The 11,564-nt window shown below is 40.7% G+C and overlaps 2 non-coding genes across 2 annotated transcripts; one reads left to right on the forward strand and one right to left on the reverse strand.

Annotated features, from left to right (window-relative positions):
- The first annotated feature begins 5,856 nt into the window (after positions 1-5,856).
- Trnan-guu (transfer RNA asparagine (anticodon GUU)) lies at positions 5,857-5,930 on the forward strand. Its single transcript has one exon. It is a non-coding gene; the product is annotated as a tRNA-Asn (tRNA).
- Positions 5,931-6,119: 189 nt separating this feature from the next.
- Positions 6,120-6,192, reverse strand: Trnak-cuu (transfer RNA lysine (anticodon CUU)). Its single transcript has one exon. It is a non-coding gene; the product is annotated as a tRNA-Lys (tRNA).
- Between the last annotated feature and the right edge of the window lie 5,372 nt (positions 6,193-11,564).

Below are 11,564 nucleotides of genomic sequence, written 5' to 3' on the forward strand. Positions count from 1 at the left end.
ACCCTTATTGGGCGGACACGTTGCAGGGCCGTACCAGAAAGGGGTGCTTCCCCTACCATCCAGTCTATTCTCCTCTCCATTCTCCTCTCGCTACACTTTGCTTCATTTCTCTACTCTTCTCTTCTCTTCTCTATTTTACCCTTCTGTGCTCTTCCGCGCTCGCCCCGTCCCTTTTCTCTACCCTCTATTCTGCTTCCGGCCGATGCGACGTATCTCAATGCAAGAGAGTATCGACGCGGACGCCCGTACTCCTCGCTGTAACCGATAGACCACCCTGCTCCGAAGCCCCGGCATTTCCATCTCTCGGCGAACAACGTATCATGGAAAGGGTAGTCGCGCTACAAACGCTTTTCCCATAGCCGATAGCCCACAGCCGAAAGCTCGTAGAGCACAGCCAAAAGCCGATACCCCATAAACCCATACCCCATACCCCATAGCTCCTCGGAAGCGCCAACCAACGACAACGACCGATGTTAATCGTCGCGAGCGTGCTCCGATCGATCCGCGATAGCCGCTCGTTCCATCAACAGAGAGATCCTCCACGCGGCTTTGGAACGCCAACGAATCGGCGAAGTCTCGCCAGCTGCTACACGTTCTTGCAAAAGTAGTCTTTTTTTTTATTTAAATCATTCAAATCTTTCGGAGATTTGTTCGCGTTATTTGTTTGTATGTCACGTGCGACTTTTTCAATGGCGATCCTGCGATTCGTGAAATTTCAATAACTAGATTGACCTACCATCTATAATTTTACTTTTAGTCTTTCTCTTTTTCTATTTGTAACGCTATTACACAGTTTATTGTTCCAATTAAATATGCTTCGAGGGCCTTGATCCGTTCAGTAGTAAAATAAATTAGTAAATCAATAATTTAACAGGTGTTGTACATACTCACCATTAAGATTATATTTTGTTAAGAGAAGGCAAAATATATGAAAATGTAAAAATGGCAATCTTATGTCATTGCGTATAAAAAATAAACTTAATCTGCATCCACCAGTCAGTGTTGAAACTTTGTTAGTTAAGCTTAATGATTTCGCATTTCCACATATTTTGCCTTAATTAGAAAAATATAATCTCAATGTTCAGTACTTACATTTGTTCAATTATTTATCTATTTTATTAATGAACGTAGAGTAATATTTCTTATAAAATTTTCGCATTTCCATATATTTTGCTACTCTTCTTAAAGTAATCCTTTAAATGTGAAAGTTGTACATTATCATGTATAATACTGTCGCATGTACAATTGGGATCTACTAAACAAATCCGCGAAAGAAAAGCAGCAAGATTGCGATGATTTTCATTCACTTATGTAATAAAGAAGACTAAAAAGAACGCAATTAGGATCCGAGGAAACATTTACGCCTAAAAGCAAAGGTCAGCAGTGTCACGGTAAAACTTTCCAGAAGCAGTCGAATTCGCGAAGTATCCGTCGAAGACCGTGGGATCGACCAATCCGGTCGGAGAGGATCTCCGAAAATGTCTCTGGTTCGCCGCGATCGCGAATCTTGCGGTATGGAATCGAGAATACGGAACCGTGGTTGCAGGAGAACGGCTCGGAGCAGGGACAACGAAACGTGGAAAACGTATCGAGCCCTTGGGCCTTTCTGCTTTCGAATGAATACCTTTAGGGGTTGCACGGCGCGAACAAAACGAAAAATCATCGATCGCTGAAACGAATGCCTTCTGGGTTTGCATGCTCGACTTTGCCATTCGGCCAGGTTATTCGAATGTCTGGCTTTCGACGCCGAGTCAATTTCGGTCGATCTCTTTCTTTCACTGCCCCCCCCCCCCCTCTCTCTCGTTCTCCCGACCTCGGGCTCGCGAGCCTCCTTTAATCTCTCGACCCCGATGCCGCTGGAAGAATGAAAACTCGGGGGGAAAAAACCGTAACTCCGCGGAGACGATAATTACGTACGTATCCCGCCCGGCACCAGGTATTATCCGTAGCTGAGTTGGCAACCTTTTCGACTTTGGATGCCTGCCAGGGTAAATATCAATTTTACGACGTCCATGGATCCTTTCTATTTGGTTTGGCAATTCCTGCACCGGCTTACCCCGCAGCCAACCTAGTAGAGCCTAGTGCCTAGCGTCGCGCACCCTCCGCTGCCGAGGGTTGCTCCGCGAATCTAGCACCAGCCGTGATCTTCGGCTTCCCATTCCGTCGCAAATGCTCTTACTACCTGTATTTGCTCGCTGGAATGCGGCCACCCTCTCTACATCAACTTCGATTCGAACTTCGACCGTGACCAGAACGGCTTATCCTGACGCGCGACAAAGTAATCGAATCAAGCCGACGATTTTCTTTCTACCAATGGAGCAAGCTGTTATCAACGGACCGCCGATAGAAAATCAATGCCTCGGCCAATCGGACCGTGCTGAAAATTCCTCGTTGAATTCCGCGCGGATTTCGCGCGCGTTTCGAGGACGCGGAGCGCGATAATTACCGGCCGGCGCGTAATCGTTGCACAGATTTTGAGGAACTTGTTGCCGCGTTTAACGGTTAATTGACTCTCCCTGGTATCCTTGTCGTCCTTCTTTTTTCACAGTTGTGCGTCGCTTTCCAAGACCGGGTTCTGCGTATTTGCAAACGATGATCATCAGCGAGGGCGCCGCGTCGGCTGCCCTAAGCTCGCGCCTCTGCGAGCGTACAAGCGTACAGGCATATGAGCGTAGAAGCGTACAAGCGTAGAAGCGATCTATCGGCGCGAAGGCTCGTCGAGACAACGCACGGTTCGTTTCATGGTTCGTTACCGCCTCGTAGCTGTAACATCTATTCGCGTAAGCGTTTTGTCCTGGCACGGTCGAACGGGTTCAACGATTAACGGGAACCCTTTTACTACGTACGTCGCATGTCGTGACGCTTTGAATTCTCGATTTAACCCTCGGCCTGCGGTTGCCGGGTCCTTTGTGACCCGATTTATTTAAATGGCCACTTGATCAGTCAACGTGTTCGGCGATTAAATGAAAAAAAAGCTGTTACACTGTAAACAGCAGAAACACTAACACAGTCCACGCGAAACATCTTCGAAAATATGTTTTGAAAAACTGTTGAATGAAACAAGAATTAAAATTATTATAAACATCGTCGATTGTATAATCGTGAAAATGGTCTGTCAAACGAAGGGTTAAGGAGCGCGGCATCGATCGATTTCGATTTTCGTGCCGTTCTCCCCACCTTGAGATTCTTGGCGACGAGCACGCGAATCTGTCCGCGGTGGAGTAACAAGGACGCCGCGTCCTTTGGAGGGCGCGCCCTCGTCCGTTTACCCCGTTCGAATCGTTTGCAAACGCCGCCACACTGCCGCACCGTTTACCACCGGCACTCCCACGTCACCCTCCGTTCTGTTTTTTCTTGCCGCTGGTCGTGCGTCTTCTTTCTTCCATTCTTCGCGTCGACGAGCCTAGGGTTGTCGGTTGTCGGATGGCGGAGTGCACAGGCCCCTCGAGGGAACACTCTCGACCCCCGCGTAATCGTTCGAATTCGCTTAAACGAGCATCGTCGCGTAATTCACCGTGAAACGCAAAACCGAGCGAGATTCGGTTCCGGCTTTGCTTTCGATTCGAGTGCCGGCTCGCCCTCTTGCGAGTACCGGAAGCCGAGCACCGAGCAACACTTCTTGCAGAATCGCGTCGTTCTCGTGTCGGTTGGTTCCGCTGTCGGCGAGAAAAATATTTTTGCAAGAGACGCACCAACGATAACGCCTTATCGGTCCGTTGACTTGATATCGCTCTCGAACCTTGAAAATTGCTCGCGATGAATCACGAAGCTTGTTGTAATTGCAACGGGCGTTATCGAGCCGTTCCGATGCTACTCCCACCCGTCACCGCCGCCACCAACACCATCGCCGTTGTCGTTAATAAATGAACGCCGGTTCGTTTGCGCCCGTAAGAGTAGATTTTTGCTCGCGAGCTTTCCGCGAACGTAATCTCATTCGCCTCGGCTCGGACTCAGAGTCGCCACAATAAGATACGCGTATACCTCGGAGAATTTTAAAAATGTTATTTTGAAAGCTTTTAGTTGTTTGAAGTTCATGAATGAAAACGCAAAAATGTAATAAACTTTGTTTGTTCATTTGTACATTTCTAAATCAAGCAGCTTTTTCCTTTACAGAAATTTTCGCCGAGACGTCGTTAACGAGATATGTATTAACGAAAAATATTGACCAATGAGAAGTGAGCTCAGCTGACGCATGAAGGCTGAATGAACAAGCGGACGAAGACCAGTTCCACTGATTGGCTCGGTTGCCTGGCGCCATCCAAGCTCGCCTCTTATTGGTCAATGTTGCTCGTGAATAACTAGTGAACAAAGTAGCGGTTTGCATTTTCGCTAAGGAAAGAATTGCTTTAAATGACCTCAGATACACCCCCTCTCCCCATTTCCGGATTACAAGATATTTGTAGGACATCCTTTTTGTACACTAGTATTTATTAGCAATTTTTATATATTTTTTAGGCGTTATATCATTTCTTGTCTTATAGATATTATTTAGAAAACTATATAATATACATCCAAAGAGTTTTCACGTTTTTTATCTTTCATATTTGTGTAGTTATTAACATTTATATGTAGTCAACAATTCGGTCACTTTTATCACAATTTCAAGATGCCATTAACGATTTTATTACACTTCCTCGTGTGCCTCCATGCTATTTTTGATCTAATTTAATTCAGAAGAGATCTGATTACAGGCCAACAAACTTTCAGTCCAAATCGGTCCGAATCGATGTTTCATTTCTAATTTCAGAATGAGATTCTTTTACGGAACTGTTTACGATACTGACACTTAAATGTTTATATAATGCTGCAGAGAAGGTTTTAATTTTAGGGTTCAAGTGTAGGGTTCTGCTTGTATATGTATTCAGTTGAAATATGTAGTACTGTCCGGGATTTCGGAATGATTTACAAAGCGTGTTTTACATCTTTATACGTTATAGTTTAGTTTTTATTTAGTTTACATCTTTTTATATTCTTTATATCATATACATGTATTATATGATATTTATTCTGTATGTACCAAATGCATTAGTGTAGTACATATTGAAGTGGTGTTTTTTATTTCCTTTACTATATTATATTATACGCGTTTAATTAAACAAATTAAAATTTGAGTACTGCGATTTTGCTTACATTTATATTGTATCCTCACTATCCTAATACTTGTTTAGTATTAAAATGATACTTTGATACTTTACATTGCAGTAAATTCAATAGATTCAGGCTACAGAACAACATTAAACCAATCTTAAATGACAACCTAAAGAGCCCCAAAACAATCAATAATTTACTCAAGTATTTAAAAGAAATCAAAATGTACAATGAACTGTAATCCCTTTATGTCGTTAATAACCCACCAGTGGTTGATGCGACAATAAATAACTAATAAAAAAAAAAAAAAAAAAATATATTTTCCGACGAAAACAATTGGTAACAATTCAAAAATGTTATTGAGCTATGTATTTATATATTAGAAAATTTCGTGTTTATATATTTTCCATCAAAGTCATAATTGACATCATTCGAACGTAAATTACTTGCAAAATAATTTTGTTCAGCTTGCCAGTGAAGCACCGTACTGTCACGATCATTTTCAATGGTTCTCCAAAACAGCCCTAAGAAAAATGTGTCGAACAAAAGGTAAGCAGTATTTTTACTTTTATTTTTCAATTGTTAAAATGTATTTTCGATTCGATTATCTTGTAGCCGGCGTTAAGACGAGTTCAATAACCTACTATATTATATTCTTGAGCCTATGAACAATGCTGAGATTGAGTCGTCCGATTTTTCAGACCAAACACCCCACACGTCGTCTCGGTTAGTTAGAAATTTCGCGATAAAAAACCGATGGAACGTGCTGCCTCCGTGGCGCAATCGGCTAGCGCGTTCGGCTGTTAACCGAAAGGTTGGTGGTTCGAGCCCACCCGGGGGCGAATATCTTTTGTCAGCTCTTCGGTAGAAACGTTTCGAGGACGACAAACTTCTTCTCCCGATTTATAAAACTCGACGAGCGAGTGTTCCGTACTTGCGCGTCATCTTTTAAATTTTGTTCTCCGAAACTTGACGAGCTTCTTAAAAACGTGTTTTATTGTGTAATTATAAAAAAAACGCAAAAGATGAAACGCCCAACGTGGGGCTCGAACCCACGACCCTGAGATTAAGAGTCTCATGCTCTACCGACTGAGCTAGCCGGGCAACTGTGTTAGCGAAGTCCCGCTATTACAGAGTCTTCTCCTCGGATCGGTTTCTTTCTGTATCCATCTTCCAGACACTATTATTATTTCGATTACTACTCACCAGTCTATAACTTATTTTTTTTTTTCAATTTTTCCCCATTGTTTTTATCTATCTTTCTGTATAATTCATATGAATCAGCTTATTCATATACAGCTTCAATAGTAGTCCCTATCGGGAAAACCCCAACTAATATCTGACAACTCGAAGATACTTCATGGAGCGCATTCATTGATAGACGTTGGAAAGTTAGGACAGATGACCCGACATTGTACCGCTTTTGTAATGAACAAGAATAGTTTTCTTGAGTGATCTGACCACGGAATGGGGATGACAAGGGTCACATTTTTTATGTGATTGACCGTTCAACACTTAGCCCATTGAAACGAACGTTTCTTACTTTGACTAAAAAAAAAATACTGACACATATTAAACAACGATACTATTACTCGTATGTACTATATGTATTTATTATATCTATTATATATTTATTACATACGGGGTGATTTACTAAAGCTGTTACAAAGTCATATCATCGTTATCATTAGCAGTATTAAAAATCTCTAGAACTTCCAAGGGACATATATTGCGATGGAAATAATATTTATTTTAACTACTTAGCTGCGTCGATTTATTTTTGAGACCAATTTTGCATGCCTTTTATCGATCATACCGGGTGCAGTTTCTTTTGACAAGTTGTTCTAGAATTATCCTAAAATGCACGAAATTTATGAGTATGTTTTACAAACATTTTAAACTAAATCGTTGGAAAAGTATTTTTGTTGTAAGATGAAAAATTGTCATTTCCTTATGACATATACACACGTCGGCCTTAGCTAAGTGGTTAAGGTCATATTTTTCGAGATTTCAAGGTTATCGATGTTTTTTTAAATGGGTTCTATCATTATACCATGATAGCTGAGATCAAAACGAATACAAGAACCTGTAATAACATCACTATATCTTATAAATGTTATAAGATATTTGTTGTGTCGTATCGTTCGCCTTGACGACTTAGATTTACGACCGGTTAACGAAGAAAGGTTGTAAGGCTAACTCCGGAGAATCCGTTTATTTACACTTTGTACAGAAGTGATCTTAGCTACAAAGGACTTGGCTGCACTTGTAGCTAATCTCGATATAATTGACGTCGCGATATATAATAGTGAAATAATTCTTTGATCTTGTTACCTCGGTGCAAGAACGATTCTAACTTGATTCTAACTTGATTCTAACTTGATTCTATCTTGCTGCACTTGTTGCAAAAACGATTCTAACTTGATGCACTTGATGTAAAAACGATTCTGTTATATTAATGTCGTACCAGCTTTTAGGAAAGCTCGGTTGCAGGAGAAATTTGGTAGAAGTGGAGATAGTAGAAAAGTAGGGATAGGAAGGAACTCTGTGGTAGGGGATGTTTTCGCAACGTTTGACAGGGATTTCCTCCAGGTCTGAATTTACCGTCAAAATAGCCGTTCGCGGAACGGTCGCGAGCCTGGTTTGGGCCTTCAGGCCTCTGTCCGCGGAGCCCTTTGGAAATCCCCGAGGTTTATGATGCCAGCGTTTGCTATTGAGACCGAGAACAAGAGATTGTAAACCGATTACTATGCGTCGCGCGAAATATTAAAATTACTTGATGGATCGGTTCCTCAAAAATAGCCTTTTACCATTACTAGCATCATAAACTGTAAATTAGCCTTCTTTGTCTGAGTGTCGTTCTTGGGGCCCTTATGTCCAGGACGGAACAATATTATAGAATAAGAATTAATTATATATTGTTACCATTTGTATCAGTTTTATGGAATCACCCTATATATTATACTGTTTCCTGCCTTTTACATTGATATAATTGTATATGTTAGCAAGTATATCAAAGCATATTTTAAATTTCTTAATGCTCATTTAATGGTGCGCTGAAACATTACAGATGCATTCGACAAGCTGAGAGGTATGCGCAAGAAGTTGCAATGTCCGTCAGGAATCACATATGCAAATCCGCGACGAACACGCGCAGCTTATGTTTGCTAAGGAACAATTTATATGGGCGTTGACTTACCAGACAATCTTCCATATAATTTCCATGCCTCTTGAATTTACTTCTCATACCTTATTCCCCGTTGTCATCATGTGTCCACAACGATCAAGAAGAGCAGCCAGATCATCGCTGACCTCGTTGCTTACGATATCTAGCGCATCGGATCATCGATCGTCTCTCCTCTTTCTTGATCGTCCACAACACACCGTAACATCGTCGATCCATCCATGTCCGTGATTACTTGTACGCTGCCAGTTTGTATCGCCTCTTCCTACTTCACTATTGTATTCATTATAAAGTTCTCCCTTAATTTCGCAAACAGCCACTCGATCGATGGAGCACTCGATATGCCAGCGACAGCCATCTCGAACTATGCAGACAAACTATTTACGTTATTAACAAACTTATACACTACGATGGCACTAAAATAACAAAACTACAAAATACACAACACTATTTTCATACTATTTCAAATAAAATAATTTCTCTTATTACATGAAGTGAACAGTTCAGGCATGGCTTTACGCTACGTTCACGCCGAAGTTGTCACATCGGTGCGACATGGAGAACAACTTCCACTTCTGATGTTAGTAATTTTTTGAGTTTAAACAAGGAATGTTTGCCTCCACGGTTCTGGGATAAATGCTGAGCGGTCAATCATAGTTCTTTTACCAAAAGGCATCCCTGCCACACAACTTCAGATCTCTTAAGAAAACTATCTTTATTCTTTATAGAAGAGGTACAACGTCGAGTCGCTTGTCATAACCTAAAAATTCCCAATTTTCAAAATACATGTCAACGAATGCGCTCTATTGAGTTCCATACACTATCAAGGGTTTGCTTTGAAAGCAGGATAATGTTGGGCTATCTGCATTTTTTAATTTTAATTTTAATTTGATTTTATTTAAATTTAATTACATTTTCTAATTTTATTATAATCGTGTAACGATCATACCATACTGTCAAATTATTATCATTATTTTACGGCGTACCAACGTTGACAACATTATTGTTACATTTCATTGTGTTACACGTTACGATTTATAAAATACACCAATCTTGACCTATACTCTATTGTATGATTCTTGTATCAACAAATCATTTTTACTATTCATAACATTATTATTATTATAAAGAATCTGTTAGCGTTAGGAAGAATGAGGATATTTCGGAACACAATGGATGATACTGTACATTCGACTGGTTTCTTCATCTTCAACGTGCAACGTTCGTGTAATGTCGATTGACGCGACGCGACGATGAGAATGCAGAAAAATTGAAAGCCACCGTTTGACGTTTCTCGAGAGTTCGTAGGTGTCAGAGGGACGAATACAATTTAATCGCGTACAAAGTGCACCCTGTCAACAGAGAAATTTTTACGACACATTGTTCCCGCCTCTTTTGGACACATTTTTGTTCGTAATGCGACGCGTCGCGTAGGAATGGCAACGCATCATAACTTTACTGGTGATTCGAATCGATTGCAATTCTGCGTTCTCCGATGCTTTTCGCTGAAACAGTACCTTATTGCGTCAGCCACGTACGACAGAGGGCCCCTTGGTACGACTTACGAACGATGCTGTTCGATGCGGCTTCGTAGCACAGAGACGTGTCACGGCGCGAACGTTATTTTATTTTCGCCGCAATTTGCGTAGTTTACGAAGCTTTCCGCCCAAGAGCCTGAAAGGACCACGCTCGCGAAGTGCCTCTAAACTGCGATGAATTTTTAAGACGACAATGTTCTCTGTTTAACGGGAAATTCTCATGTAAGGAATTCTCAATAGTACAATGTGTCAATAGTACAATGTATCTCGTAAATTTTGTAATCGTAATCTTTTACCTATGGTCCTGAAATAGTAGACTAAATTTTTACATAGAATTTTGAATTGTAAGTACCTTATAAGTAGTTTAAAGGTTTTACGATCCCGCCCCTAAAAGTTCTAGAGCAATGTAACCTTTATTTATATATAAAAAAAAATAGAAGGGAAACACTTTATTTTTATGTTTTTCAACGAGAATTCTATCTTAACGTTGATAACAAATTGAATGCGTCGAGCAGGAAAAATAAGAGAAACAGGTTGCTCCCAGTGTGCGCGCGGCACTGTCCACAACCTGACTGGTACGGTCATTCAAAGACAAGATCGGGATTGAAATCGAAGCAGGAATCGGTATAGGAATCGGGATTGGATCGTAAATCTTTCGCGTTCTCTCGAACGTATCCGCTACATTCGGGCACCGTTCACTCAGAAAGTTTATTTTACCGGTGCAGTCGCGTTCGATCGCATGCACGCGCACACGTACCTCGCGTAATCTATCGCTTGTCGAATAATCGTATAAAGAAATTCGAAAAGTCAAACGCTCGTGTGCTATCGGTGATTCGTTGATTTCAACGAAACGCGTACACCTTTGAAAATGCGACACAGAACTACGAGGAAAAGATGGATTTCTCCGAAGAAACGCTTCCTTCGACCAATGGAATGTGCATCACTTCGTTGCCGACCAACGACGTAAGTTGTGGTTCTAAAATATTTAGCAATAACAATCGAGCTTTACTTACACTTTAGCGAGAGAAAGTCATTGAGATTTGAAAAACTTACTCCTTAGAAAATATTTAATATTTTCAAAACTAATAATGAGTTTTTAATAATAAGTATATAATGAGGATGTTTGGATTGCAAATGGTTTTTCTTTCAAATATATAAATAAATTTATAATAGTAAATTTTTAGAAAGATATTAATACATGTCTAATATATAATGTGATATAGTACCTACCGTTAGTAATCGGTCGAAACCAAATCGACAGTTACGGTATAGCTCGCAAATTCAAATACCGAATCGAATAGTATCAAAGCTGTAGTTACTAAAAGTATCGGTACCTGTTTGATAACTTACAGAAGTATCAATGGGAAATTCGTGTATCAAAATCTATGGGGAACTTCAATGCAATAGGAATGTTCAATACGCATTTGAAAATTCAGTGAAACTTTCATATTTCTCTAATATTAAAAATTAATGTTCGACGTACCGCATTCGTGTAATCCGAGTCCCATCACAATTTCCGCGAGCGGTAAAGCTGCAGATGCACAGTTATATCGACTAAATCACTTTAATATCGTGGTAATGTGTTCGGAGTAATTGTAATGGTTCGATGTCCGACGCGTGCTTACTGACCCAGCTCGGCAATCTCGTCGCGCGATTAGATGTTTACAATTTTCGAGCGATTGTAAAATGGTGTCGGGAATCGCCCCGAAAGAACGATCGAATTTCGAGGAAGAACGGGGCGAAAAAAAATTCAT

The sequence above is a fragment of the Augochlora pura genome, chromosome 6 (assembly GCF_028453695.1).
Source record: "Augochlora pura isolate Apur16 chromosome 6, APUR_v2.2.1, whole genome shotgun sequence".
NCBI lineage: Eukaryota > Metazoa > Arthropoda > Insecta > Hymenoptera > Halictidae > Augochlora > Augochlora pura.